The sequence below is a fragment of the Procambarus clarkii genome, chromosome 70 (genome assembly GCF_040958095.1).
Source record: "Procambarus clarkii isolate CNS0578487 chromosome 70, FALCON_Pclarkii_2.0, whole genome shotgun sequence".
In the NCBI taxonomy this organism is placed as follows: Eukaryota; Metazoa; Arthropoda; class Malacostraca; order Decapoda; family Cambaridae; genus Procambarus; species Procambarus clarkii.
Window position 1 is genome coordinate 20,795,184 of NC_091219.1, and position 24,457 is coordinate 20,819,640.

The following is a 24,457-nucleotide window of genomic DNA, read 5'->3' on the forward strand; positions in this document are numbered from 1 at the left end:
GCTACGCTCTCCTCCACGGCCCCCCTACCACCACTCTCTTCCACGGCCCCCCCCTACCACCACTCTCCTCCACGCCCCCCCCCTACCACCACTCTCCTCCACGCCCCCCCCCTACCACCACTCTCCTCCACGGCCCCCCCCTACCACCACTCTCCTCCACGGCCCCCCCCTACCACCACTCTCCTCCACGACCCCCCCCTACCACCACTCTCCTCCACGCCCCCCCCCTTACCACCACTCTCCTCCACGGCCCCCCCCCTACCACCACTCTCCTGCACGGCCCCCCCTACCACCACTCTCCTCCACGCCCCCCCCCTACCACCACTCTCCTCCACGGCCCCCCCCTACCACCACTCTCCTCCACGGCCCCCCCCTACCACCACTCTCCTCCACGCCCCCCCTACCACCACTCTCCTCCACGGCCCCCCCCTACCACCACTCTCCTCCACGCCCCCCCCTACCACCACTATCCCCCACGGCCCCCCCCCCTACCACCACTCTCCTCCACGGCCCCCCTACCACCACTCTCCTCCACGTCCCCCCTACCACCACTCTCCTCCACGCCCCCCCCTACCACCACTCTCCTCCACGGCCCCCCCTACCACCACTCTCCTCCACGCCCCCCCTACCACCACTCTCCTCCACGCCCCCCCCTACCACCACTCTCCTCCACGGCCCCCTCTACATATCTACCAGACTTCTGGACCATAAGAGAGACGTCACCTCCATCCTCGACCCGTTGTGGTTGGACTCATCACAATATCTGAGACCTTCAACACGTCGGCAACCTTATTGTTACGTATACCATCAACCAGAAAGTGGCACCCACAACACAAGACGCTCAGCCATCAACAGCCTCCTGCTGGCTGTACTATTCAAGAACTGAATTCCATCAACGGTGATTCATTCCGACGTAATTCATCAGAGAGATACGCGTGATAACAAGTCAGTCATCCCCTTGATGAGTCTGGCAGACAGTTGGCTTCAACTTCGTCCTGTACCTAACAATATTGTAATTGTATATCTGATTAAGTTTATTCGGGAAGAGAAACCATTAATGAGGTCATTACAGAGATCAGTGTCTAAGACGAGGCTTCAGATGAGAGGAAACAGGATTACACCTCTTGCCTTGTAGCTCCACTACCAACATCACTCCAAACACTCTATTGTCTTATGCAATACACGAGAGGCAGAGAGAGTGAGAGAGACACAAGGAAAAAGAAGGATATATATATATATATATATATATATATATATATATATATATATATATATATATATATATATATATATATAATATATTTACAGAGTGAGAGAGTGAGAGAGAGAGTGAGAGAGAGAGAGGTATCCTATTACGAAGGAGACCAACGCAACACCAAGGTGTGGGAAGGGAGAGTATCGGGAGAGAGGACGAATATATATATATAGAGAGATAGAGAAACACAGAGAATTTACGATAAAAGAGTAACGGAGGGAGGTGTCCCGTATCCTATATACCCCCACCCGTGGCTGGGACACCCTCCCACACGGGACTCCCACGTGGGTCCCCAGAAGGTGAGCCTTACGTCATTTAATATCCCAAAAGATTTTTTGCGCCTGCCTTTAGGGACCGGGGAGGAGGGAAGGGGAGGGGGGAGAAACTTCAATCTCAGCTCTATTTCCTTCTATAATGAATAGATCACATTCCTTCCGTTGGGCCAGAGATGGAGTATTAGTATCGCGAAGGATGGGAGGGAGAGAGAGAGAGAGAGAGAGAGAGAGAGGAGCAGTAGAAGGCTCTCTGCCACTCCCCTTGGCGTACACTACTGATGATAACACGAAGTTGTAGTAAATTACGAAATAGAAATTTCATGAGAAAGTTGGAATACTGAACCTGTCATATGAATTCCACTAATGTCCGGTAGATGTGCTACATCTACCGGAAGAGGGAGGAAGCCTGCTCGGGGACCGGGCCGCAGGGACGTTGAGGCTCGAAATCATCGCAAGGTAGGTAACCACATAACAACAGGAACACTACCATAGTCCCTGATGGCGCGGTGGAAACACACTCGTTCCGTGCCTAGCCACCCATGTGTCTGGGTTCGAATCCTGGCCCAGGAAGGAATGTGTGGGCACCAATCCTTAACTGTTCGCCTTTGTTCACCCACCAGTAATTAGGTACCTGGTTGTTAATCGAATGGGGAGTCGTGTTAAGGGGAAACTAGTGTGTAAGGCTTACCAAGAGCTATGGGAAGGGAAGCTGCCAGCCAGCTGACAGTCGTCTGTTCCTGTTGTAACTGTACCCACCTGTGTCACCTCTCTCTCTCTCTCTCTCTCTCTCTCTCTCTCTCTCTCTCTGTACACACACACACACACACACACACACACACACACACACACACACACACACACACACACACATATATATATATATATATATATATATATATATATATATATATATATATATATATATATATATAGTGGGGGGGTACCACCTTTGGTGCAATTATAGGGACCCACAGCCTCAGAGAAGGGAACACAGAGCATTCAGGGAAAAACTTGCCATTTAACTCTGAATACGTAAGAGTGTTCGCTTCTCCTACCACCCCCCCCTGTTTTATGGTGTACACTTTATTAAGCAAGGTTATACAGCTATATCGTTATTGTAAATAAGGATTCCTGTGAGATAGAATTTCAGGAAATCGTTAGCATGAAGCCAAGTAACCACATGACTGGAGATAATCAGTCCCCAGGGAAGGATGCTCGGCCCTCGAGGGAAGACATTGAACTGTGTTATACAAATGCACTTACTCAAGCCTATAAGATGGATGAAATGTCCAAATGGACTATTGACAGGAATTGTAAACCATGCAGTGAAGATTCAACGATTCGTCCAATCATTTGTTATAACAATCCTCGTACAGCTTCTATTATTGTGAGAAATAACATATATGCATTCTCGGACCAACTGAAATGTACCAATAAGATGCACCTATTTACTGCTAGGTGAACAGGGGCGTCCAATGAAACAAAACGTTCCAAATCATATCTCTCCCGCCCGGGAATCGAACCCGAGACTTCCAATTGTAAGTGGAGCACGAAGCAATCTTGAACTTCCACAGGGACTCAGCCAGTAATGCATATTGGTCTTTGTACGGAGAAGCTGAATTTAAAAAAAATAGAACAGAGAAGCGGAGATGTGACGCATGCGTACTGAGGGAGTATGAGAAAATGAAAAATTCACACGGAAGAAAAGTTGGAGAATGATCAAAGAATCATAAAAGTGCAAGAATAATGGCATACATAATCAATGAATCTACAAAGGCACAGGATATATATATTCGTTCCTTAAGAAAGAGCGGATGAAACACACACACACACACACACACACACACACACACATAGTTTGACTCCATACACAGTTTCACATGTAGATATGACAGAGCCCAGTAGGCTCAGGAATATGTACATCAGTTGATTGACGGTTGAGAGGCGGGACCAAAGAGCCAGAGCTCAACCCCCGCAAGCACAAATAGGTGAGTACACACACACACACACACACACACACACACACACACACACACACACACGGAGACCTTCAAAGGGGTGTATAACACCAGCAAGGAGACTACTCCCAGAACTGAAGGAGTATAATAAGGAGGTAAAGCCGAGATAAAGTGTTATCATGGTGTAGGAAAAGATTATAGACAGAGTAGGCATGATTGAAACATACAAGATTGTCAAGGAGATTGAATAGGTTCAGCAAAGATATTGAGATTTGGTACCAAGAGTTCCAGTACCAAATCTAGAACGTGTAGACCCAGACAAGTTGTTGGAACGTAAGGCGGCACATTATGAACGTGAAGTTTGTGAACAAATGATAAGGACTGGATGACAAGACAGCAGAATCAAATTCGAGTGGATAAGGGAGTACCTAAGCAACAGGAAACAGCGAGTAACTGTGAAGGGGAGACATCAGAGTGGCGAGATGTCACCAGCGAGATTCCCACAGGACTCTGTAGTTGGACCCATCCTGTTTCTGGTATAAGTAAACGACCTTCCAGAGGGTATAGACTCATTCCTCTCAATGTTGCCTGATGATGCAAAAATTATGAGAAGAATCAAACAGCTGAAGATAGACAGAGCCTAAAGGACGGCCTGGACAAACTGGAGAAATGGTCTACAAAATGGCTACTAAAGATTAACTCAGGAAAGTGTAAAGTAATGAAATTAGGTGAAGGGAGCAGAAGGCTGAACACAAGGTACCATCTGAGAAGTGATATCCAGCAAGAGTCAAATAGAGAGAAAGATCTGGGGGTTGATATCACACCGAACCTGTCCCCAGAGGCCCACATCAAAAGGATATCGTCATCGACATATGCTAGACTGGCCAACATAAGAACTGCCTTTAGAGACTTGTGTAAGGAATCGTTCAGGACCTTGTATACCACTTATGTCAGACCAATCCTGGAGTATTCAGCGCCAGCCTGGAGTCCATACGAAGTTAAACACCAAAGTTAAAGAAGATTCAGAGGTATGCCACCAGAGTAGTCCCAGAATTGAGAGGTATGAGCTACGAGGAAAGGATATGGGAACTAAACCTCACGTCCCTGGAAGACAGAAGAGTAAGTGAAGACATGATTACCACCTACAAAATTCTCAGAGGAATTGAAACGGTGGACAAAGACAAACTATTTAGCATGGGTGGAAATCGAACAAGGGAACACAGGTGGAAACCTAGTGCCCAAATGAGCCACAGAGACATTAGAAAGAATTTTTTCAGTGTCAGAGTAATTAACAAATGGAATGCATTAGGCAATGATATGGGGGATGCTGACTCCATTCACAGTTTCAAATGTAGATTTGATAGAGCCCAGTAGGCTATAGAATCTGTACACCAGTTGATTGACGGTTGAGAGACAGGACCAAAGAGCCAAAGCTCAACCCCCTCCCCAAGTACAACTAGGTAAGTACACAAAACAAGGTCCTCGAGGCTGAGCGGACAGCGCTCGGGGGTCGTGGTCCTAAGGGCCCGGGTTCGATTCCCGGAGAACGGCGGAAACAAATGGGCAGAGTTTCTTTCACCCTGATGCACTTGTTCACCTAGCAGTGAATAGGTACCTAGGAGTTAGACAGCTGCTACGGACAGCTTCCTGGGGATGTTATTGTGTGTTCGAGAGAAGAATTTGTAGTAGCTATAATAAAGAAAAATGAATTAGTAAGACTGTCAGGGTCCAAGAGTTAATAGCCCGACTTTTACCGACTAGTTACATAGTTATACCGACTTTTTATACCAAAAATATGCCAATTACTGAAAGCGGCGGTGGGTCACATTTTGGCCAAACCCCCCTGCAGTTTTCAAAATATCCCAAACATTCCAAATACGATACCTGAGCCATATTTTGGACCCAAACTCTGGCTCTCTGCACATATTCGCAGTTTGAAATTCCGACATTTTATACCAAAAATCTGCCAATTACTGAAAGCGGAGGTGGGTCACATTTTGGCCAGAATTTTGATAAAAAAACACGCTCAGGAGTCAAATTTCCGACATTTCAGACATTTTGAAAACTGCAGGGGGGTTTGGGCAAAATATGACCCATCGCCGTTTTCAATAATTGGCATATTTTCGGTATGAAACGTCGTAATTTGAAACTGAAAATAGGTGCAGAGAGTCAGATTTCGGCACAAAAATCACGCTCAGGAGTCAAATTGACTCCTGAGCGTGATTTTTTAGCCGAATTCTGACTCTCTGCACCTATTTTCATTTTCAAATTACGACTTTTTATACCGAAAATATGCCAATTACTGAAAACGGCGATGGGTCATATTTTGGCCAAACCCCCCTGTAGTTTTCAAAATGTCTGAAATGTCCGAAATTTGACTCCTGAGCGCGATTTTTGAGCCGAATTGTGACTCTCTGCACCTATTTGAATTTTCAAATTACGACTTTTTATACCGAAAATATGCCAATTACTGAAAACGACGATGGGTCATATTTTGGCCAAACCCCCCTGCAGTTTTCAAAATGTTTGAAATGTCCGAAATTTGTTTCTTGAGCGTGATTTTTGAGCCGAATTGTGACTCTGCACCTATTTTCAGTTTTAAATTACGACTTTTTATACCGAAAATATGGCAATTACTGAAAACGGCGATGGGTCATATTTTGGCCAAACCCCCCTGCAGTTTTCAAAATGTCTGAAATGTCCGAAATTTGACTCCTGAGCGTGATTTTTGAGGCGAATTCTGACTCTCTGCACCTATTTTCATTTTCAAATGACGACTTTTTATACCGAAAATATGCCAATTACTGAAAACGGCGATGGGTCATATTATTCCCAAACCCCCTGCAGTTTTCAAAATGTCTGAAATGTCCGAAATTTTTCTCCTGAGCGTGATTTTTGCAGCTAACGGCCGAAAACCGCACTATTTTGCGCAAAAACCATGCGATTTTCGCAGCTGGCGGGCAAAAATCGCGATTTTCGCCGCTACCGGCCAAAAATAGCGCTATTTTTGCCGATAGCGGGCAAAAATCGGGCGATTTTTGCCGCTAACGGCCGAAAACCGCGCCATTTTGCGCAAAAACTATGCGATTTTCGCAGCTGGCGGGCAAAAATCGCGATTTTCGCCGCTATGTTACGCTATGTTTCGTACGTTACGCAAGTACTTACGAACCTGTACATCTTTTCTCAATCGTGGCGGCTTTGTTTACAACTGTTAAACAGTTAATGAGCTCCGAAGCACTAGGAGGCTGTTTATAACATTAACAACAGTTGATTGGCAAGTTTTCATGCTTGTAAACTGTTTAATAAATGTAGCCCAAGCCGTCAAAGATTGAGGAAAGATGTACACGTTCGTAAGTGCTCGAGTAAGTGCTTTCGTGAATGAGGCCCTTGAACTCCACGGTACTGTACCTTTTACTGTAGTGTAGTGTACGGTACTGTACTGTTCTATATTGTAGTGTAGAGTACTGTGCCATTGAGTGTACTGTATCGTAGGGTAGTGTACGGTACTGTACTGTATTGTAAAGTATACAGTATAGTAGACTGTAGTGCATCGTAGCGTACGGAAGTGTACACTACGGTACTGTACTATGCTGTACTGTGTTGTACTGTACATACAGCTTGAATAATTAATCTTATTATGTAATAATTATAATACTAGTTATATAATAATAAGTAATCGAAAATCATGAATTTTGAGTGTAATGTAAAACATTAAAAAAATGTATTTCTAAAAATATTGATATACATTAAGGTACAATGGGTTTGTGAGAATACATAGCATAGTACAGTAATTACACTCTTGTAAAGCCAGTAGTACGCGCAGGGTTTCGGGCCGGTCCTTAATTTAACCAATAATTATAAGTAGGTAAAATTGGAAAAAAAAAATAATTTCTCATCCATTTGATACATGTATGTTTCTCAGACTTTGGGTATACATTTGAGTTGATATATTTCAGTTTCAAAAAATAAAACTCATTAACTAGTAAGGTATCCAATTACGTCGAGGCGACCAATGACAGTACAGCTTGCGACAATGTGACGTGAAGTGAAAATAGAAACGTGATTGGCTATTGAGTATGTGACGTCAACTGAAAATGAGAAACGTGATTGGCTATTGAGTCCACCTGCTCGTTGAGGCGCAACGGAACGTTATTTTGCCCCTAGAATTAGCCGAGTAGAGGTGTACAAGTTAGTGTTAGGGCGTTTTGTTACTCTGAGCTGGTACCCCGTTACCCTTTGGGGTCGCTAGGGCTGACAGACCCCTAGGTTACACTGTCACTCTGTACACCGTCCAAACGCACATTAGGGGCAAAAATCTATTATTTTTAGCTGTCGTATATACCCCCTGTTGGGGGGTATATATACTGCGATATTTGTTAGTCCTGACCCATAATCAGTACTAAAAGAAAAATAATAATGTTTACGTACTGTATTGATTAACATTTTGTATTTTTTTCCACAGCCGTCTTGAAGGAGCGATGATTGCAGTCATACCCTGCCGAGGAGGTGGTGGTAGATGTTCCAGTTGTGCTACTTGAGTTAGCAAGGTCTGATGGCCCTATCCGGCAGAAGGTAAATAGTTATAGTAATAATGTATTAGGATTAGGCTAATTTGGGCAATTGAAGTTTGACCAGTCATTACTACAGCCATATCAGGACCCGCATCAGTTTTGTTTTAAATCTGAAAATCTATGAGTTACGGTAATTAATGTTAAGTGGTGTAAAAAGTTGAGATAGTAAAAAAAATGTAGTGTGGAAGGATGATGGTGGTGGTGTTGCTTCCGGTAACTTTGGTGATTAAGAGTAGTGAATAAGTTGGGCGATAGGGTTTGGCCGCTGTCGGTGTGGGTCGAGTGTAGTGTTATTCAAATTGAAATTGCTGTTGCCCCCCCCCCCCCCCACACTTGACATTGTTCAGGTTACCTGGGTACATAATTTGACGTATGAGGGGTGAACCGTTGATAATACGTAGCCTTCCTGTCCTCGTCGAAGGACGTAGACATGAATTGACGCGAGTCGTTTGAGGTACATAGGTGATAAAAATCAACATTGACTTATGAATGAAATGTTAGTGCCATTATTAATTTGTTTATAATGTTAAATATACAGCATTAAATAAGCGCGACCTCCTTCGTAGGACAAAGGTCATGTAAATGATAAACCTAAAATATATTTTGTTACGTGGAGTGGATGTGAAGGTTCCGGTTTACTTGCGACCAATGGCTGATTGAGTGGAGATGTGACCCTCGTGACAGTATTTTTCTTGTTTACTGTAGGTGGCTGGCGAGGGTAGACGTGGGAGTGTGTTGGTGGTGGTTATGTTGTTGATATTGGTGTAATTGTGTAGTGAGCGGGATAGCGTGCGCTCCACCAGTAGTGTAGGTTGAGGGAAAAGTCCAGAGTAAGTAAGTTTTGTAAGTTAAGGTTGAGCTTGAGGTATTGGTCCACGAGCTGTTGGTTATCATTGTGTAGCAGGAAGTATATTGTGTGGACTTTATTTTATAGCGTTGAGAAATGTGTACTAGGAACATAGTGTTTCCCTGGAACATAATCAGGCAAAGTGTGGTCATATAGGTACCCCAATTAATACTGGTAGGTAATTATTGGGCAGTTAATGTTGTCTAGCCATAAGTGTAACAGAGACGGTGATTTGTGGAAGGGAGGATGATTGCGCGATCAGGAAACCCGAAGAATTGTCAATCTCGTGTTTAGCTTCGGATTTTAGGTATACCCGACATGGTGTTTGGAGTTTGGGGAAGGGTATTGTCATGGCTGCGCTTTGATGGTATTGAGAATAAAATTAGCACTGACGAGTGCTCCAAGACATGTTTTGTTATGTATTAGTTTTGTTTCGTCTAAATGGAGTTAGATGTTGGTAGACATATCAGAAAGTAATATCCAAATTGTTAGATGTTGAATTATACAATTATATTAGAGGAAATGAATTCGCAGGGAAGACAAAATTGTGTAATGAGTTTTGAGTAGAGTATTCATAGATGGTTGTAGCCCTTAACATCTTTTATTAAGGTTAGATGGATGCATATTACGCATTATATTTCATGCAGATGAGCGTGTGGAGAGCTGCGGGCTGGGCGAAACAGCAATGGTGAAGTATCTATTTGTGAAGAAAGGAGCATTTGTGGAGGCCAACCAACGGCACACTGCAGAGTAATGGAAGAGGCTGTGACCTACAGGCGAGTGTGATATGTTCATTTCAACACATCTTGCTGCAATAAATTAGTTACGAATTGTTTTATGCACTACGTAACTAGTACTAAATATATTAGCATTGCTGAATGAATCATGTGGTGTACTTTGGCTCTCTTCACGTCTAATGCTCAGTGTTACTAGACGGAACACTTTTATTATATAATAAAAAGTAATTGGTGGAAGTTAACATAACGTGTGGAAGCTTGGGTGTGTGTGTATATATGAATGCTACGCGGTATTCATGTATAGATGTTGAAATACACATGAACATCTCACACACTCGCAGCTCCCAGATAAGAGAATAAGCTTAGTTGATAACACCCCCACTCCCTTCCCCCCCCCCCAACAGTGTCTGGAAGGTGGACTGGCGCTTTGAATCATAACTCGGTGCATGTCGCATTTCAAAACCTGGCCATGAGGCACCCCCCCTCGCTCCCAAGCTGTCTTGTTTTTGTGAACAGTGCATTGCGGTGTATTTGAGATATTAATGGTGATAAGGAAAATTTATCGTATATGAATGTTCAGAATCCTGAATATAATATAGTTTCGCAGGTGACACGCTTGAGGAGGCTGGAGGTGGATGACGTTGATACCATCCTGTGTAGTTACTCGAGGGACACAACCTCCAGCTGTTGACTGATCAAGTTTCTCTTCCATTGAAGGTACGAAAGAATTAAAATTTGTTGTAAATGTATATATTGCAGAATCGTCTATCATGTAATTTGATGGTTAATCGATATCCAGTAGGTTTTTAATAGTTGTTAATGTTGATTGATACTAAAGTTGTGTATATATATATATATATACTAGAGAAATAGGAGGGAGTCGCCTAGAAGGCGTCTCGTTACAGATGGCATTAAATGTGGTGTGGTCAAGGAAGGTTAAATATATAGTTGATGTAGAGAAATATTTTGGGGGAATTGTTGAATCATAAAGGAATAGATAGTTGTAGGGAATGTTAAGTAAATAATGAAATTTGAAGTACCTAATTTCGTAATAATTATGTTACTGTAATTTCGTAAACCTAATAATCGTAATTAGGTACGTAAGTACGAAATATATAAAGTAAAAAGTACCTAATTGCAGTGGCTATTAACGTTGGTAATTTATACTAATCAAGCTGTCAATGCAATGTGAGGTTTAATATAGCAATGTTGTATAATATACCTGTACCTACTAATGTGTTTAATCTAATGTTTTGTTTGTTTTTTAATAAAATGATTGATACATTGAAAAAATATCGTTAGCTAAATTGTACTTCAAATTATGTTAGATTAAGGAGCTGGGCGAAACGCTGCTTGTACTAATGGTCTTACAATTGTAAATAGCATGGTATGTATTCTAACAAACTCAATGTACCTTGTATATATGAATATTACTTTGGCATTGTAAGGAATAAAATAACAAGTTTGTAATGTATGGCAAACGTTAACGAAATGAAGAGGACTTGTTAATAGATATAAATGTAAAGTAGACGTGAATCAAGTGTTAGATCATTGACTGTAATTGACTTAGCCTAGTGTAAACGCTGGGTATAAAAAATTGTCGAATATGGTTTCAGTTGGAATGTGTTATGGCTCACCAATTATTTATCTTTGACCCGCATCACGGGTCCAAGTCTGTTGGTGTTAGCTTCCTTTGGCTTGAAACTAAGAATATTTTATGTTCAATTTATTACAAATTATGGAATGGCGTCGTGCATGTTTTAATAATTTTATACAAGGAAGAGTTATGAGTGACTAAATAAGTAAAGCAACCTAGAATGTGGTAGTTCCTGAGTTCGAAGCCTCATGGGTTTGAGTTGAAGAATATAGTGGTATTGCGTACCATGAAGTTACCTTAATTGAATAAATCAATATCTGGGGGTTAAGCTTCATGTTATTTACTGTTAGTGGTGTTGGAATTGTTTTATTGTTTAACTATTGTTAGGCATGAAGTTTTCAAGTGAGTGAGTTAGGCTGTGATAGGCGCGGAGTAGGCCCACCCCCCTTGCCTCTTTTGTTAAGATGACTGGCCCTGCATTGACGTTCCGTTACATCAGGTAACTCTTGCCGCAAATTATGCAGCGTCTTGGTGCATGTATATTTATTTATTACTGGTTTACACTGACGGGTGTTGATCATTTTGCTTATCGCTTAAAAGCGAATGGGTAAAGTCAGGTAGGTTAGGGTAGCTGCTGTGTGATAGGCCTCCGGTCCCTAGCTTGAAGTTTTCATGAACTTGTATTTTCCAAAAGTTTGCAGGATTTATTAATGAATGTTATGCAGTGTCAAGGTGCATGTTTCTTTGGTTGTTTTACAATTGTTGAACTTGTGCTTTTCCTGTACATAATAACTTAGTCAGGTAGGATGTGATAGTTGCAGGGATCGGGGCCCTTGCCTCTTGCTTGAAGTTTAATCTGGGTGTGCATTGACGTTTAGTTTGCTGTGCCAATTTTGTGCATTTTACATCGGTGTTGCTGCATTTTTTACTTAAAGGTGAAGCATTACTTGTTTACAAATAAGTAAACATAAGTTAAAGTCGTCTAGGATGTCGTAGACGGTGTGTTTGGGCCGCATGCCTGTGCCTTTAAGTTTATCTTTGAATCATAATATTAGTTCCTTCAGCAATTTATTTGTAGTTATGGATTGCTTAAGTGGATGTCATTTTAATTAGCGTGTTACGTTTATAGTTGTTTTCATGGGTTTGTTATTAAGTAGTGACAGGTAGAGAGTAGGAGTTTCGTTTACCAGTAGCAGTAAACGTTTGCAGTCGTTTTGTCTGCCCGGTGTAGGCCGAAAGAATCTGGAGCCTCCCGGCTGGTTGTTTATCCAGATATGTGTGGCCTCCCAGGCCGCTGGTTATCAGACGTGTTGTGTGCTTGGTGTAGGCCGGAAGATACTGCTGCTTCCCAGGCCGGTTGTTTATCCAGAGGAATTTGTGTTCCCAATGTAGCCGGGAAATTTGTCATAGCGACTGCCGTCTTAGCTGACTGCGTTGAGGGGCTGCTCTCGAGGCAACGTTGTTCTTGTGATGAGTTAAGCCGGGGATGATGTTCAGGTATTATATTTGTCATATAAATATAGGGGCTTCCAGGCCTGTTGTTTATGCAGACATGTTGTGTGGCCGTAATTGACAGTGGCCCCACCCCCCCAGGCCGCTTGTTTATCCCGACGTTTTGTCTGGCCGGTGTAGGGCGGAAGGTTTTCACAGGGACGCTACATAGCCTTCCCGGTTTGGTGCCTTCTTTTGATAATTACTTACTTTCACAGGCACGGACGTCTTAGCTGCCTTCGTTGAGGGGTTGATGTCCGGCCGATGTTGTTCCTGCGACGTGTCACTGTTGTAGCGGCCGATGCTCGGTTTGGTCTGTTGCAGCCGGTCCAGCCATGTGGCCTAGTGTGCGAGCCGGCAGTCTTGGTACGTTGTTGCTCAATGTTGGTGTTCAGGTGTTTGTGTTCCGGCTGGTGACATTCCCGGCAGTCGGTGTCTTAGCTGTGGGTACAGCTGTTGGTGTCCCAGCTTGCTGCTGTTCAGGTTGAACCTGGTCCACGTTCAGGTGTTGTAGCTGATGTTCAGAGGCATGATTTTACAGTTTACATTAGGGAATTGTTGTTTGTTAAGCCGTTATTGACCACTAGTGTTCGTGTTGTGCATGCTACGTTATTGTTGGTTTGTTAAGGTTAGGGTTTCCCTGCTTAGTTCCTCCTCCGCAGTGTGGGACATAGACGTATTTATGTATACAGTTCGTACTGTATCATTACTCGTTATTTAAGTTGTTTATTAATAGGTGTTGGTTTTAGTCGCTGTAGTTGTAGCCTCGCTGTGCTTTACTTGTTATCGTTTTGTCTGTCATTTTTCGGCATGCCCTCGGTCTGCCCCGTACTAGGCCCATTAGTTGGGGGAGTGCGTTACTGGCCTAGTCGGGACCCCTGTGGAGCCCTTAGGTTGGCGTGGCCGCCGTGTTAGCGGGCTAATTGTCCTGCGACGTATTACTTTGGAATGAGTATTTGTTGCTTTTCCCTATCCTTGTAGTGGTTGTCTGTGTTTGACATATTGTTAGTGAAAAGTTCGTTATATTTGTAAGGTGGTAGTTATTGGTTGTGAATGTATGTGTGTGTATATATGTATATTCAATAGTTGCTACACTAATTGATAGTACTGTCATTCATTGTATTAATCGCATCTTGTCCGTAGTAATTTATTATGAGTCATTGAGTGTTTGTTACTATTTTCGTCCTTATTTGTGTTATTTGCATATATTAAATAAAAAAAATAGTTGACATTTAGGGATCCCTAGCGTGTTTGGTGTCCATTTCAGTTTAAGATCTCGGGATGTGAGGCAAAGTTGTTGGGGTACTGCTGCTCGCAGAATGGTGATTGACAGTGACCGAAGTCTTTACGCCTGTTAAGGGAGTTTGTTCGGGTAACTATTCAGCTGTAACATGCTTTGGGAGGCCAACATACACTGTAGATAACTGTAAGTGACTGTAACCATCGTTATAATTTGTCACTGTGGACGCATGCATGTTGCAGTTGCGCGTTAAGAGCTTTTTGTTAGATTTGAAAGATGGTTTTATTTATATATTCTGATATTATATACATAGTGGTCATAAAAGTATTGATTGTTGTTTATTTATAATATTGTAATTGATTAGTTAGAAAATAAATATTTGTTGCTAGATGCCTCCGCCTTGAATAATTTGTGCCCTTGACGCAGATACGGTAATTGTTCCCCCCCCCCCTTGCACCAAGGTTTGTTTTCGTTGTGCGGGTTTTACCCGCTAAAGTTCTGCTCGGGTTGGTAGTTACCTTAGTTCGCTAGAGAGTATTTTCCTGGAAGATCATTTTGTGTTCCTTTCCCCTCTAAGTGACTCCTTTCCCGTGTGCCAGTGTTCATGTTCAGAGTTGCCGGAGGGTATCACCCTGGGTTTATCCATTAATGACAGTTGCCCATTTCGGTTCGGTAAATGTCCCCCTCCTGTTAGCAAGTCATTGCAGCAGTATCCTTAAGGGTTCGGTTCCTTGGCCGTGACGTTCATACTGCATGCCCGTTTCTGCCCATCCTTACTGCCTTAATACTTCCAGAACCGAGTACGGAAGGAGCACGAGGTACACCATTGATGAACAAGGAAAAGGGATGGAGGCCGAGGGGAAGACTACTGCGGCCATGAGGTGGACACACATTCCTAGTTAAAGCGGGCAGCCGACGCGTTCTCCCTTGTGGGTGCTCCGTGTGAACCCCCAAAGTGATAAGGCCGCAGATATCTAAGAAATGTTCGCATTAAATGTAATTAGTGTAATGAAATAAATGCAACTTTCATATACTATGTATAGATTGTTAATAGTTATAATTGATTAGTACTTTATAATGAATAATCATTATAGGTTAATAGTTATTTGTTAAGCACTAGTCAATAAATAATTATCAATCATGGTAAATAGGTATTTTAATCATTAAAAATAAATGCTCATTATAATATATAATAATGAACTAATATATTATTTACCTATATAAAATAAACAAGTGCCCAATCTGAGGCTGTTTGTTTCCAAGCTCAGAAAAATAAGTTTATAGTATTGTTAGCGTTTAACGTTCTGTAGTGACAAATGTTGAAACAAATGTTAAAGTAAAACTGTATAGAGAAATACAATAGAAAATAGATATAATACCTTTGTTTGTAAAATGTTTGCTTTCTGGTCACTTGGACAATAGTTAGTGTGTTGGGAGAGTCTGTCTGAGAAAATTTATTTGACGGAATGTGACTGAGAGGTCATAGATAGTTTTAATATGAAACATTGAAGAAAGTAGAGAATATTATGTTGAAGCGTTAATGTGATTAAAGTTTGTGTGGTTGATGTACACTATATTAGTACAATGTAAGAGTATATGAACGTGAAAAGTTAAATATGATTGTTGTATTTGTACTCGGTGAAATTGTGCGGCGGGAATGGGTAGAAATACCCTAAGGTACTCGTGAGTAGTTGTTAATATTATTTTAACTTGTTTCAAATGACATAGTTCAAGTTTAATACATCATGTTCTTTGGAGTGTGAAGGTATTTAAGTTTCTATAGTTATAAATAAGTAGTTGACCACTGAAAATAGTTAGGATGTGTGATATCATTATAGGTCTGAGCTACAAGAATTTTGGCGCACATTTATATGGTGTGCTTACGATATTAAACCCCCTCCCCGCTCAGCTCGTTGTCGCCGTGTGGGGGCTTCGTGGGCGGCTGCCGGAGTGTGATGCTCCTTGGGACAGTCCTCTGTCCTTTTCTAGCCTTGTGCTCCTGCTGCCGTCCTCTCCAATTCTGCTGGGCACCTTTTCCTTTTCCTTCTGTTTCGTTTTTCTCCCCACTCTTCTATCTGCTTGCCGTTTCCTGCCGACCTTTTGCTCGTTCTGGTTCTTCCCTTGGACTTCTTCTATTTTGACGCCCGGGTGCTTGAGGAGGCATACTCATGCACCCGTAGAACTGCAGTACCCGACGTCGAGAGCGAGGGGAACCTTTTATTGTCAATCCCCACTTCGTCACTGAACCCGATATCGACGGACTGTCGGTTTCTTAAGGTGGCGTTTGTGGGGCGTATACTCACGACGCACCCCTAGGAGGCCCTGACAAGATCGGCGATAGCTTCTTGTTGGGTGTCCTGCCTCTAATTGTGGCTCCATGGTGGGTGTGGGGGCACATTCGTGAATGAATTCTCCTTTTCGTCAAGATGATAACCCCTGTTTCGGCTGCTTCTGGCTTACCTTCTCAGGCTCGTGGGGTGGGCGACCAAGCCCCCGAGTCGGTCCGTATTGGAAGACCGGGCTCTGTAGCCTCTGCTGCATTGGGCCCCGACCTTGCTCCTCCTTTGGCCTCTCTGCCTCCTTCCCCTGGCTCCCCTCCCTCCTCTGTGGTTGGGTCGAGCCCCAAGCCCCCAGTGGTGACTACCTCGTCCCCTGGCGCGGCTCCTTCTCTAGTTGTAACTACTGTGCCTTTTAACCCCTCTCTGGGGGGTTCTCATCGCCGTCCTCGTCACGGCCGCCCTCGCTCGATTCCTTCCAGTTCTGCTACCTATCAAGCCTTGTTTGGTCCCGCTTCGTGGGCCAAATATTTTGATCTTCTCCCTCTTGATTCTGCGCCTCCTGACGATTTCTCCCTCCATCGGCATCTCATTGATTCCGTGGATGCCTCCATTACTTTCAACCCCACTCGTCTCGGTACACGTGTCGTTGATGCTCCTTCTCAGGATGCTGCTTCCCGCTTGGCTGCCTTATCCTGCCTTGGCGAGACCCCCGTTCGGGTCTCTAAGAACGCTCAGTTGAATGCCAGTGTTGGCACTATTTTGCTCCCGCCCCATGTTGCGACCGGTGTTCGGGACCTGCGCGACTGCCACGACGATATTCGACATATCCTCGCTGCCCAGGGCCATTCTATTCTCCAGGTGGACACGTTTACTCGTCCCCCTCGTGGTAGTCGCCGTCAACCCCTCCGGGTTGTGAAGATTACCTTTGATGGTAGGACCCTTCGACCCTCTGTCATTCTTGCTGGTGCCAGGTGCTCTGTCCAGGAGTACATTCCTTCTCCTCGGCTCTGCAACAAGTGCTGGAGGTTTGGGCATGGTGCCCTCCGCTGCTCCGGGACTGTCTGTCTCTGTCCTTTGTGTGGTGGCGAAGGTCACTCTAAGTCTGAGTGCACTTCTCCCCAGGCTCGTTGCCTCAACTGCGGTGAGGCCCATCCTACCTTCTCCCGTGCGTGTGTCCATTACAAGCTTGAGGCAGCCGTCCTCAACCTGAAGCACCAGGAGCGTTTATCTTTTCCTGAGGCGAGGCGCCAGGTTCGCCGGCTCCCGCCTTATGCTAATATCTCTTATGCTCGCGTGTTGCGCTCTTCCTCTCCTCGTCCTTCCCGCCTTCCTCAGACTCACAACCGTTTCCGGGCCTTGGACCCTGATGCGCCCACTGCCCCCTCCTCTGTTCCTTTGGGTTCTCTCCCGAAGGTTCCTCCTCCTGGTCCTCTGTCTGGGGTTCCCCTTCCTTCTACCCGGTCTGCCGTGTCTTCTGTGTCTTCTTCCTCGTCCCCCTCCGATCCTCCTTCCCATCCTCTTCCTCCATCTATCGGCTCTCCCCGCCGCCTGTCGGTGCGGGCGGATGTCCATCGCTCTCCTACCGGCCGTCGTGTGTGCTCTCGTTCGGCTTCTGTTGAGACACTGGAATCCGTTGCCCGGTACGTAGTTGCTGGGACACCGGTCTCTTTAAGTCAGAAGCGTAAGCCTGGCTCCTCTCCTTCCTCTTCCCCGGCGGGTAAGAAGGCTTCGCTTTCTTCCTCAGCTCCTCCTTCTGGCTCTGTTGCTCCTTCCCCTCCCGTTTCAGTGCTTGCGCCCCCTGTTCCTGCTATGGAGGTTTCTTTGGCCCTTGCTTCCCTTTCGGTTGCTGCTCTTGCTGGGGTGCGCTCCCCTCTTTCTACTCCCCCTCCTCCTGCTGCTGTCCTTGACTGCTCCTCTCCGTTGTCTCCTCCTCCTCCTCCTCCTCCGGACCCTGCCCGCCCACCTCTGATCTGTTCTCCCGTTTCCTTCCCTCCGTCTTTGCTCAGTTTACCCATGCCCCCTAACCCTGACTTTGCTGACCCTGATCCCGACCCTGATATTCTTTAACGTGCTCTGTTGGTCTTTCGCCTTTGTTTCTTCCTTGTTCTCTGTTTTTGTCCTTTCTCTTCTCGTCGTTGTCCATTCTTCAATGGAACGTTCGAGGTTATTACGCCAATTTCCTCGAACTCCAACTTCTGGTTTCGCGGTTTTCGCCCCTTTGTGTCTGTCTCCAGGAGCCAATGCTTGGTGCTCGTCCTGGTCGTTTTCGTGGCTATTCCTTTCTCTCCCCCCCCCCCAGCCATTACTGGGGCTTCTAATTCTTCTGCTCTCTTGATTCGGGCTGATGTTCCCTTTGTTCCTTTACTTTTTCCTTCGCCTCTCCATTGTTCTGCTGCTCGTATCTTTGTTGGGAAATGGTACACAGTTTGTTCCATTTATCTCCCCTCGAGTGTCCCGCTCTCTTTTCCTGATTTGAAACACCTCCTAGACTCCTTGCCGGAGCCTGTGCTCCTGCTGGGTGACTTCAATTGTCGTCATTCTCTTTGGGGTGACGTTCTGACAAATACCCGGGGTCGCCTCCTTGAGCCGTTTCTCCTCTCTTCTTCCCTGTCTCTTCTGAATTCTGGTGAGCCCACTCATTTGGACTCTCTGACTCGCACCCTTTCTTGTCTTGATCTTTCTCTCTGCTCTTCTTCTCTTTACTTAGATTTCACGTGGCAGGTTCTTGATGACCTCAATGGAAGTGATCATTTCCCCATCCTTGTTTCCTTTGTCTGTTTTCGCCCTTCCCTCTCTTTCCCTAGGTGGCAGTTTGCTAAGGCAGACTGGACCCTATTTACCCTCAGTGCTGCTCTCTCTGATCTCTCCCTTCTGGCTCTTTGTCGCGCTCTCCTCCTTTTTCATGACACTGTCTTCAACGCTGCCCTCCGCTCTATTCCTCGCTCTTCCTCTCGGGGTCCACGGAAGTGCGTTCCCTGGTGGAATGCGGACTGTGCTCGGGCTGTCCGCTGTAAGCGTGCAGCCTGGAAGAGGCACCGCCGTAGGCAGACGACCGATTCTTTTCTTTTCTTTCGGAAAGCGAGTGTGGTGGCCCGTAGGGCCATCCGTACGGCTGAACGTGAATGTTGGGCATCTTATGTCTCAACAAATACGTCCGAGACCCCTCTGGCCCAGATCTGGAAGCGTATCCGCAAGATAGCGGGTAAGTTCGTTCCCGATGTTTCACCGGTCCTTCACCTCCATGATACTCTTGTGGCGGACCCGTTGCAGGTCGCTTCCGAAGTTGGTTCCCACTTTTCTTCTGTTAGCTCTGGTCTTCATCTTCCCCAATCTTTCCTTCTTCGTAAACCTGTCCTTGAGTCTCGTCTTTTAGATTTCTGCACTCATCTTCAGCTTCCCTATAATGATCCCTTCTCTCTCTCTGAACTTCGTTCTGCCCTGGCCCTCTGCGGTTTTACGGCGGCGGGCTCCGATGGTATTCATTATGAGATGCTTTGCCATCTCCCTCCGAGCACGTCTCAGTATTTACTGAGTGTGTATAATCGGATCTGGGAGTTGTCGTCAGTCCCTGAGGACTGGCTCGATGCCGTTGTCCTCCCTGTTCGCAAACCGGGGTCTCTGGGTACTTCCCCTAAGGAGTTTCGGCCTATTGCTCTCACAAGTTGTGTCTGCAAACTCTTTGAACGTATGGTTAACGTTCGTCTGATGTGGTTCCTGGAACACCATCACCTCCTCTCCCCTTCTCAATTTGGTTTCCGCAAGTGCCGCAGCACGACAGATGTCCTGGTGAACTTGGAGGTCTATATACGTACTGCTTTTGCTGCGAAGACCTCCGTTGTTGCCGTCCTTTTTGACCTAGAAAAGGCTTACGACACCACTTGGCGTTATCATATCCTATCTCAACTTCATTCTTTTGGCCTTCGTGGTCATCTCCCTCTCTTTCTCGGCAGCTTCCTCTCTCGTCGTTCCTTTCGGGTGCGCCTTGGTACCGCTCTCTCTCCCTCTTTTCAGCAATACGAAGGTGTGCCCCAGGGTAGTGTTCTGAGCACTACTCTTTTTCTGGTTGCCCTCAATGGTCTTCTTTCCTCTCTTCCTTCTGGTGTCTTCTCCGCTCTCTATGTCGATGATCTTACCCTTTGTTGTCAGGGTGATGATTCGCCTCTCCTTCAACGCCGGCTTCAACTTGCGATTGATGCCGTGTCGTCTTGGGCCACAGGTCATGGCCTCAAGTTCTCTACTTCTAAGACTTGTGCCATGACTTTTACGCGGAAACGGGTTGTTCTTCGTCCCTCTTTGTCACTTTATGGTCATCCCCTTGAATACAAAGATTCCGCGAAGCTTTTGGGGTTATTCCTTGACACTCGTTTGTCTTGGTCTCCCCATATCTCTTACCTCCGTGTTGAGTGCTCTAAGTCCCTTACCCTCCTTCGGGTCTTGTCCCATACTTCTTGGGGGGCAGATAGGCGCACTCTCCTTGCTTTACATTCCTCTCTCGTCCTGTCTAAGCTCGATTATGGTTGCCCTGCTTACTCGTCTGGTTCTCCTTCTACTCTTCGCCGTCTTGATGCTTTGCACCATACTGGGTTGCGCCTCAGTTCTGGTGCCTTTCGTTCGACTCCCGTCCTTAGCTTGTATGTTGACACTGGCTTCCTGTCCCTCCAGGACCGCCGTGATCGCTACTGTCTTCGCTATGTTGCGCGGTCCTTGCAACATCCTTCCTCTCGTCTCTGTCGTGCTTTGACTTTTACCCCTCCTGCGGTTCCTGTTCCTCTTCACCACCTCCCTCTTTCTGTCCGGTTATCTCGCCTACAGGATTCTCTTTCCGTTCGTATTTGTGATGTTTCTCCTCGTGTTGTTCCTTCTTTGCCCCCGTGGAGGGTCCCTCTTCCGCGGTTTTGTACATCCTTGACTCGTATCACTAAAGCTTTTACCCCTCCTACAGTTCTAAAACGCCTTTTCCTCGAGCACTTTTCTTCTCACTCCCGCTCCGTTTCTGTCTTCACCGATGGGTCTAAGTCAGCGGACGGTGTTGGCTACTCTGTTGTTTTTCCTGATCGCACTTATATGTGTCGCTTGCCTCCGGAGACTAGCATCTTTACAGCGGAACTTTATGCTATTCTCTATGCTCTTCGTCTCGTGGTTTCTCGTTGTCAGTCTTCCTTTGTGGTTGTTGTTGACTCTCGTAGTGCCCTCATGGCTCTCGGGTGCTTTAATCCAGTTCATCCGGTAGTTGTCGAGATCCAGCATTGGCTGTTTCTCGTTCACAGTAAATTTAAGTCGGTTGAGTTTTGTTGGGTTCCCAGCCATATTGGCGTGTCTTTAAATGAGCGTGCGGATGCTGCCGCTAAGGAAGCTGTCCGCTCTTGTCCCATCTCTCGTAAAGGCATCCCGTATTCCGACTTTTACCCGGTTATCCATTCCTCAGTCCTTACCCGTTGGCAGGCTTCTTGGTTGTCTGTTACTGGTAACAAGCTACGTACTCTTAAATGTTGTGTTTCCTCGTGGCCGTCCTCCTTCCACCGTAACCGGCGGTGGGAAACAGCTCTAGCGAGGTTGCGTATTGGCCATACTCGCTTAACCCATGGTCACTTGATGGAGCGCCGCCCTGCTCCTTATTGTCCTAGTTGCATTGTCCCTCTTACGGTCGTGCATGTCCTTCTTGAATGTCCTGACTTCCAGGACGAGCGTGTGTCTTGCTTTCCGACCGCCCCTCGCGGTCGCCTGTCCCTCGATAGAATTCTTGGTGACTCGGATACTTTTGATATCGTTCGCCTTATGCGTTTTTGTTCTCGTATTGGCATCCTTGGTGATATTTAGCGCCCTCTGATTATTTTGCGTATTTGATGGTGCTACATAGCCTTCCCGGTTTGGTGCGTTCTTTTGATAATTACTTACGATATTAAACAGGATTCTTGTATTGCGAATTGTGTATTTGCAGTGACTGAATTTGTGTGGGCCCTTGAGGTTCTGCAAATCGATTTGAATGGAAATACCGGAAAGTAGTGTATGTAATTGAGATGTATTTAATATTGTCTCAATAAACATAATTGAAGTGAATGTTGTTTGTAGTTTATTTATTGTTAACATCCTCTTTTGTTTTGTCGTGTTTTTAGTCACCGGTGACATGTATGTATATAAACGTGCTTAGATTGGAAACCATTAATATTAAATAATAGTTGTGAAAACATTATTATTAAATGAATAATATTGACCAGTATATTGAAATAAATAATAATTATTTGTTATTAATATAGTATTGAACAAATTTCTTTATTATTCAATATTTATCTTCCATATTGAAGAATATTTTTGAATATTGAAGAATATTCTTCAATAATAATCTTCAATATTTAAGAATATTCTTCAATATTGAAGAATATTCTTCAATATTGAAGAATATTCTTCAATATTGAATATTATTCTTCAATATTGAAGAATATTCTTCAATATTGAAGAATATTCTTCAATATTGAAGAATATTCTTCAATATTGAAGAATATTCTTCAATATTGAAGAATAATCTTCAATATTGAAGAATAATCTTCAATATTGAAGAATAATATTCAATATTGAAGAATATTCTTCAATATTGAAGAATATTCTTCAATATTGAAGAATAATATTCAATATTGAAGAATATTCTTCAATATTCATCTTCAATATTGAAGAATAATAATCAATATTGAAGATTATTCTTCAATATTGAAGAATATTGTTCAATATTGAAGAATATTCTTCAATATTGAAGAATAATATTCAATATTGAAGAATATTCTTCAATATTGAAGAATATTCTTCAATATTGAAGAATATTCTTCAATATTGAAGAATAATATTCAATATTGAAGATTATTCTTCAATATTGAAGAATATTCTTCAATATTCATCTTCAATATTGAAGAATAATATTGAAGAATCTTCAATATTGAATATTATTCTTCAATATTGAAGAATATTCTTCAATATTGAAGAATATTCTTCAATATTGAAGAATATTCTTCAATATTGAATATTATTCTTAAATATTGAAGATTATTATTGAAGAATATTCTTCAATATTATTCTTCAATATTGAAGATTAATATTGAAGAATATTCTTCAATATTGAATATTATTCTTCAATATTGAAGAATATTCTTCAATATTGAAGAATATTCTTCAATATTGAAGAATATTCTTCAATATTGAAGAATATTCTTCAATATTGAATATTATTCTTCAATATTGAAGAATATTCTTCAATATTGAAGAATATTCTTCAATATTGAAGAATATTCTTCAATATTGAAGAATATTCTTCAATATTGAAGAATATTCTTCAATATTGAAGAATATTCTTCAATATTGAAGAATATTCTTCAATATTGAAGAATATTCTTCAATATTGAATATTATTCTTCAATATTGAAGAATATTCTTCAATATTGAAGAATATTATTTCTATATATATTAGAATATTCTTATTATATTATAATATTATTGAATATTATAATATAATATTCAATAATACTGAAGAATATTATTCTTCAATATTGAAGAATATTCTTCAATATTGAAGAATATTCTTCAATATTGAATATTATTCTTCAATATTGAAGAATATTCTTCAATATTGAAGAATAATATTCAATATTGAAGAATATTCTTAAATATTAATCTTCAATATTGAAGAATTTTCTTCAATATTGAAGAATAATCTTCAATATTATTCTTAAATATTGAAGAATAATATTCAATATTGAAGAATATTCTTCAATATTGAAGAATATTATTCAATATTGAAGAATATTCTTCAATATTGAATAATATTCTTCAATATTCATCTTCAATATTGAAGAATATTCTTCAATATTCATCTTCAATATTGAATAATATTCTTCAATATTTAAGAATAATATTCAATATTGAAGAATATTCTTCAATATTGAAGAATATTCTTGAATATTGAAGAATATTCTTCAATATTCATCTTCAATATTGAATAATATTCTTCAATATTGAAGAATATTCTTCAATATTGAAGAATATCGTACATCTTTTCTCAATCGTGGCGGCTTTGTTTACAACTGTTAAACAGTTAATGAGCTCCGAAGCACCAGGAGGGTGTTTATAACATTAACAACAGTTGATTGGTAAGTAATCATGCTTGTAAACTGTTTAATAAATGTAGCCCAAGCCGTCAAAGATTGAGGAAAGATGTACACGTT

General features: G+C 43.1%; 1 long non-coding RNA gene across 3 annotated transcripts; it reads left to right on the forward strand.

Annotated features, from left to right (window-relative positions):
• The first annotated feature begins 7,531 nt into the window (after positions 1–7,531).
• LOC138356054 (uncharacterized) lies at positions 7,532–15,214 on the forward strand. Of its 3 annotated transcripts, none has more exons than XR_011224118.1 (5): positions 7,532–7,676; positions 7,951–8,060; positions 9,554–9,682; positions 10,251–10,360; positions 14,766–15,214. It is a non-coding gene; the product is annotated as an uncharacterized lncRNA (long non-coding RNA). The 3 variants fall into 3 exon arrangements; XR_011224119.1 differs by lacking the exon at positions 7,532–7,676 and adding an exon at positions 7,683–7,843; XR_011224117.1 differs by lacking the exon at positions 7,532–7,676 and having other exon boundaries at positions 7,869–8,060.
• The last annotated feature ends 9,243 nt before the right edge of the window (positions 15,215–24,457 follow it).